The sequence below is a fragment of the Portunus trituberculatus genome, chromosome 34 (genome assembly GCF_017591435.1).
Source record: "Portunus trituberculatus isolate SZX2019 chromosome 34, ASM1759143v1, whole genome shotgun sequence".
NCBI lineage: Eukaryota > Metazoa > Arthropoda > Malacostraca > Decapoda > Portunidae > Portunus > Portunus trituberculatus.
The window spans coordinates 11,780,819-11,787,702 of record NC_059288.1 but is presented as its reverse complement, the minus strand read 5'-3'; the positions used below and the strand labels follow the sequence as shown (position 1 = coordinate 11,787,702).

General features: G+C 37.5%; 1 long non-coding RNA gene across 1 annotated transcript; it reads right to left on the bottom strand.

Moving 5' to 3' along the window:
* Nucleotides 1–1,820: 1,820 nt before the first annotated feature.
* On the bottom strand, nucleotides 1,821–6,592 carry LOC123512749. The gene is made up of 4 exons (XR_006677176.1): nucleotides 6,484–6,592; nucleotides 2,887–2,976; nucleotides 2,282–2,587; nucleotides 1,821–2,009 (listed from the first exon to the last, which is right to left on the bottom strand). It is a non-coding gene; the product is annotated as an uncharacterized LOC123512749 (long non-coding RNA).
* Nucleotides 6,593–6,884: the final 292 nt, after the last annotated feature.

Genomic DNA, 6,884 nt, shown 5'->3' with positions numbered 1-6,884 from the left:
GAGCTACCGTGTGTGTGTGTGTGTGTGTGTGTGTGTGTGTGTGTGTGTGTGTGTGTGTGTGTGTGTGTGTGTGTGTGTGTGATAAACTTAAAAAAAAAAAATTCTCGTAAATGTATTCTTATATAGAAAACATGCCAGATGGGGCAAGTGTATAGTCACGTACCCAATAAACTGTCACATTTACAAGAAAATAAACACTTCCATCATTGTTACGTGTACTAGAAGGTACTTGATCACTCAGAGTCTCTACAATTTTCTCCAATCTGTCTTTCCATGTTGATATTTCACATAGCAACATGCGTTCCACTTCACGCAGTACCTAAAAGAATATCCAAAAGATTGTCATTTACAAAAAAGGAAAATCAAACACTATTGTTCGAAATTATGGATTAGAAATAAGTAAATAAAATCATCAACAACAGAATTTGAAGGAATGGTTATCAAACGAAATGAAATTAATAGTTGCATGCAAAAACAACAAGGATTAACATAATTTCTTTACTTACATAGCTTGACTCTTGAAAACATGGGAATTTCTCCAGTATTGGTGCCAATTTTCCATTTGGTAGATATGGCAACCATTGTCTTCTGTTGCAGTAGGATTCCCTAAGCAGCATATCTACATGTGAGCTACTGCATGCTGAAGTATTCCAAACCTTCTGGATTTCAAGAACATGCTTTTCAAACTCTTCTTCTGGAAGAGCACTGCTGGCGTCTGTAACTGTGTGCTTCTCCATGGTGAATCTTTTAGGGGGGCAGCTGTTGTTCTTGAGTTACAGGAAGGCTTTTTCTTTTACGTCTAAAACGCTCTGTGCGTATACTTTGACTGAGTGCTTTCGCATACTGGCTCTGAAATGAATGTGGAAATATCGAATATTTGAATTAACAAATAACTTCAACTACTCAGTACAAGTGTGCCTTGTCGAGGTGGCTATTCTGCCACTTTAGGGAGGGATTCACGAATTTATCCTCACTTTTTTTTTTATTATTGCCATTTTCTAGCCACAAAAGTGTATATGGGCTCAAAAATTTATTTGAATTTGTTGGAATTAAATATCGTTATCAAACTAAACAATGTATTCACAGCGTAAGAATTCATTGAAAGTGGACATTTATGAAGGAAGTGTGTATTGTAGATTAAAAAAGAAAAAAAATCTTACCCATTTATGTTTCCCTTCCCTCTCGATACTAGAGTAAGCAGCTAACATCTTCTCTCCAATAATCTTGTATGCCGCATAAAAGGTGCGGTTACACTAGTCACTGATACCCCTGGGCTGGGCGATTTAGCCGGGGCTGGGCGCCCAGCCCTGGCTAAATCGCCCAGCCCAGGGCAAAGTTGAGTGGACGCGCCAGACCGTTTTCTCCCCAGCTCTAGGCCTGGGCACACCACTAGGAACTAAGAGACTATATTATTCACGCAAACAACTAAACCCAAATTTTCCTAAATAATAAAATATCTAGATATTATATCACTATATATGCAATTTATTTATTTTCATGCATGATTAGTTATAATTAGCTGCACACAAATTATTAGAAAACATCATCCCTCGCTTGACCTGGGAAATCCTCAGATGTAAACAAACACACGCTGCAGGGCAAGGTAAATTTAAAAGCATGGCTTTTGTTGAAAAGTCCATTGCGTGGCCACAAGAGGCCATATATAGTCTCCTAGAGAAGCCATCTTGAGGTCTGATGCGCTTTGTTTAGATCGGCGCACCAAGTATCAAAATCAAGATCAAGAGTGCCCAGGACTGAGGCTGGGCTGTGTGTAACCACTTGCCATGTAAACCCAGTCATAAGGCTGGCCTCCGTCCCAGGCCCAAGGCTGGGCCCAGGGGTAGCAGTGGCTAGTGTAACCGTAGCTTAAGGGTTTTCATCAAGCAGAGGGCAATACTTCATGTAGTAGTTCTTGGATTCTTCTATCAGCTGCAACCAGACCCGTCTTGATTTATCTCCCTGTTGTAAGTCATCTCGGGTTGCCCGTGAGAGTTCTGGCAGAGGCAATGCTGCAATAAAGCAAGCATAAAAAGTTGCTAATTGTGTCATGTCATGGTGCTTGTAGACTCGGCTTTTGACAGAACAACAAGTTAAAACTACCTGTAAAGTAATGCTTCCCTCTAACTAAATATAAAATTTATTGATGGAAGTATGTTCCTATAAAAGCTTCAACTTTAACAAGAGACCATATTCTAAATATTACTAAAACAAGCTGTGTGGTCATCTATTTCAGTGAGGAACATATCTTTCTTTACAATGAAAAACGTTATGACGTACTTACATAATGTGTTACATGATTTGTGACTGGCATATGCCTCTGTCTCACTTGAACTTGTGCTTGCCTTTTCGTTGTCACTTGCACTCCTGCTGGGTTGAAGTACATCGCCTGTAGTACATGTTACCAAACTTCGAGTAGAGTCAGGTATTTGCTGAGCTACAGATGGTGTATAAGTTTCTCCATCAGCCAACAATAGTAAGACTTCATCAGCAATTTCTTCCAACACCTCATCGTCGTCCACTTCTGTACCACATTTCTCTAGAACTAACTTCGTAGGTCCTACCAACTCCAAACCGAGTTTTTGTGTTGCTGTTGAAAGAAAAACTGTTGAAAACTATTTATACGCAAAATGGGCAGAGCAGTTGCATATATGGGTGTCCATCATTACGTTTCTAAAATACACAGAAAACCCCACTAAATAATACAAAAATAAGGGAACCTTGATATACAGTAATAGTTGGGGACAAAGACTATCTGATGAAATAAAAGTTTTGATAAAAGGACGTCTGGAAGCCAATCTGTTATTGAATAGCGTCAAGGAAGTATCTGGAAAGAAATAAAGAAAAATAAACATTGCAGATTACTTGCACATGCATAAATTTTCTTACCTTTTTTTCTTTAGTTCTTCAATTTCTGCTACTGACACAACCGATTTCCTTATGATGCGATCAGCACACCAAATACGGAAAACTGGCATTCTGGAGCATTTTAGGAATAAAGTTGAGACAGTTGTAAATCAGTTTTGACATATATGCATACATACATATATGCTTCACACAATGGAACACACAAATGCATCATAGATACTGACTGATATGAAGCGTTTAATAATTCCGATAGGTTTAGGTTAAATTGCCCTTCCATGTTTTTTCTTATCTTTTTTACTTTTTTTCATTAGTTTGTTACAATCCATCCATCTATATACCTAGGCCAAAAGGGTACACCCCAGAGAGGGCGCAATCTAGTGGTTTTAAGGGTGTCTATACACTCCACTCTCTGTGTGTGGTGTGCCCACTGTTTCTGGGAGACCATACAGTGTAGGGGATCCTGTCCCCCTCGCACTTAATTATTTGTTTAATAGAGTGATCCTTCTCCTACAATTCATCTTAAGGCCATATCACACAGGCACATTTTCCTGCGACAACATTTACGACGACCTGCCATCCTTGGAAATTATCAAAGACAATTGTTTAATTGTTGTAGTCGCAGAAAAATAAACGACGGTCTTTGATAATTTCCGAGGACGGCAGGTCGTCGGAAATGATGTTGCACAACACGATGTCGCAGGAAAATGTGCACGTGTGATACAGCCTTAAATATGTAGACACAACCTATAAAGCAGCAGGTGGTTTTATATCAGAGTTTTCCTTCTCCTATGATGCAGTGTAACGTCATGCTCATGACTGTTACCATAGGTCTATATAAATTCAACAAAGTGACAATATCGGTTAGTAACATACATTTCATTGTTGACATGGTATACACTCAAAGGCCACTTGTTTTCAATATCAATAAAACTCTGTACTACTTTATTTCCAGTAGCTTTCAAAACATATGCATTATAATGGCCATCAAATCCTGAAGTAATCAAGTTTTCCAATATGAAAAACTTCATGCTGTCATGTATGAGGTTTTGAAGCACAAGACCAAAAGTTGGAACACCTTCTACATAATTAAGATGCAAAATAATTCCAGGTTTATAGGTGTGCCCATGAAGGCAAACTTCAGGTGATATGTAACCTGTTAGTGGATATGCAGTATTCAAATGGTGCTTTGTGAATAAATTCAGACACTGTTCTTTCAATCCTGGAAGATCCTTCTCAATATCTATTACGCTACCATTTTTCACTAAATCGCCTGAATAAAGGAAATTTACTGCATGATCCAAAAGCATCGGACTAGAGCCTAACATTCTGTAGCACATGTACTTCTGATGAAAATCAGCCATTTATTTTGGTAAATTCTTAAAATTATGCCACTTTTTTTTTGTTTGAAAAATCCACGTTTTCCTTCAAAGCGCAGGCACCACTGATTACGACCTGGACCAAATTGCTTAATCAGATTTGACAAATGCAAACAGTAATGAAACTTTGGTGTGATGGATTCTGTGGGATAAAGTTCTTGAAATTTATAGTGATGGCTGCTAACAAGCTGGTCTAGTTGGCCCACAGTATCAAGATCTGCATTTGGGGAAGTGGCCAGTATTGTTATTTGAATAATTCGTAAAAAATTCTTCCATTGCTCATCGTCTTCCCTCACCTTCTCACCAATTAAGAATGGCATAATATAGCACATTGTCAACATTGAAGCTGAGGTTTGCTTCAGCTTTTTGTCTAGTAAGTTCTTTCGTTCTATGTGTTCAGGTTTGTTGAATTTATCCAAATAACTATAAGGGAAGCTGTCTATTTGATTATTCAAGTAATCAAGTGTGAAATAATTTTTTACAAAAATGAATTCATGTAACATTATTGCTGTTTCATAGGGAACAATTCCTTCAGTTAAAATGTGCATTGGATCATGAACAAGGCACTTGTTCAAGGGAAATTCGTTTATCCTGCACAACACACTTTTTGATTTAATGCCCCAGATTTTACTCCAGTATTCTTTAGACTTTTGACTTACCAACTCAAGATTTTCAAGTTTTCATTGCGTTTTACCAGGGTTCGTTCTCTCGATTCAAGAGAGAATTGTGTCCTTGCCTCAGTCTGTGTTATTTTACAAGTTCTGCATGGTTTCACTGCAAAGCCTACTCCTTCTTTAAAGCCCCCTATCCACTGAGCTGCAAGGGTGTCATGGCGCCATTACTAAAGCTCCATACATGAGACGTTCTGATGTGCCTACCTTGAATTTGATTCCTTTGCTTTGCAATTCATTCAGTGTGGAAACAAAATTTTCCAATAACTTGTCAACTCCATGTTTTTTAAGGTCCCTACTTCTAGCTATAGCAACTAGCTGAATGGTTGCCAACTTGGAACGAAACTGCGGTGGAATATTCACAAGAGAAAAATAAAACATTGCCAGTTTATTTTTTTTAACATGACTCCCGAGGGGATTAGCAACTTCCATGTCATCGTGATTCAGAATTATGGCAAGAGCATTTGGGTCCTTTCTAAACAATGGATGTGTACGCATGTACGCTCCATCACACACATCCTTCATCATGCTGGATTCCGAGTAATGTGGAGTCGAAACTGCTGCATTTATTTCAGGGAGATTAATTAAAGCCTGCAGAGTTTCGTGCAACGGAATGCAATATCCATACCTCTTCACTTCTCTTAAGTGTCCTTTAACAGCTTTAAACTCTGTTCCTAGGAGTACTTCCTGTGGTTGTACGAGGTTACAATAATTGGTGTAGTACTTTTTTTCTGTTGTATTCATTCTCAACATTACTAAGTTTAACATCTTTAATAAATCCGTTTACAAAGTTCAAGTCTTCAGATGACAGTTTTGGTTGTAAATGAGTCTTAACACTGTTAACTACTTCTGAAATGTGATGTGAAATCAATTGGGATGTATGCTCTATTATAGTATCAATGGACACCTGTGGAATTTTGTGCTGTCTCTAGTTTGAGAGCAAATTCTGCATTTTTTATTTCTGTTACATTGAAACTACTTGCATCTTTGTCTACTAAAGTCTCGATCATTGGATCATTAAAAGAAAAGTCTACAACTGCAGCTAGCGGGTTATCTGCATCCAAGTTTGTGTTTCTTTCAGTGTGATACCTGGATGCATGCATTTTAAAGGCATTCCAGCTTTTCGTTGAATATGCACAGGGTTAATAGCAACATGAAATTTTAAAATCCGGGCTGTTTCTGTGCATTCGCAATTCATGAGATTTAAATCTCCTGAATTCATAACTCTCAAAGGAACACATTGAACATACATGAAGACCAGTGCCACTCATTTTGTTAGTATGGTATTCATATACTTTCCTACAATTCTAGAGTAAGGGAATTGTGATGCATTAATGTGAACTGACAGTGAACATATATATATATATATATATATATATATATATATATATATATATATATATATATATATATATATATATATATATATATATATATATATATATATATATATATATATATATATATATATATATATATATATATATATATATATATATATACTATTTATATATATATATATATATATATATATATATATATATATATACAAGCACTGTTTACAACCGTACCTGAAGTAAACTCCCAAAATTTCCCAGTGTGTCACCCGTTTACAGTACGTGGTCCTTGGAATTTCCTTCTCTCTGAGAAGCGATCCCGCTCCGCTTGGTGGTAGAATATCTGCAAGCGTGGAGTACATTGGTGAAATTGCAAGTACGTTAGCATGCTACAAAATGTGTAAAAAAAATGGATAGATTCTGATATTAGTCATATCCTAGTAAAGATAAAGTTGGGGGCATACGCTGTTGCAGTGCGTACGTAGCCACGAGCGCTCATCTCCCGTCTCATTGGCCTTTGAGCCTGTGGTGGATTGAATCCAACACCTCGGAACACAGGGCTACTGTGACATCGGGGCTACCACAGCTTACCTTACCAGGAAACGGTGTCACAACTACCCATTACTGTTGGGTGG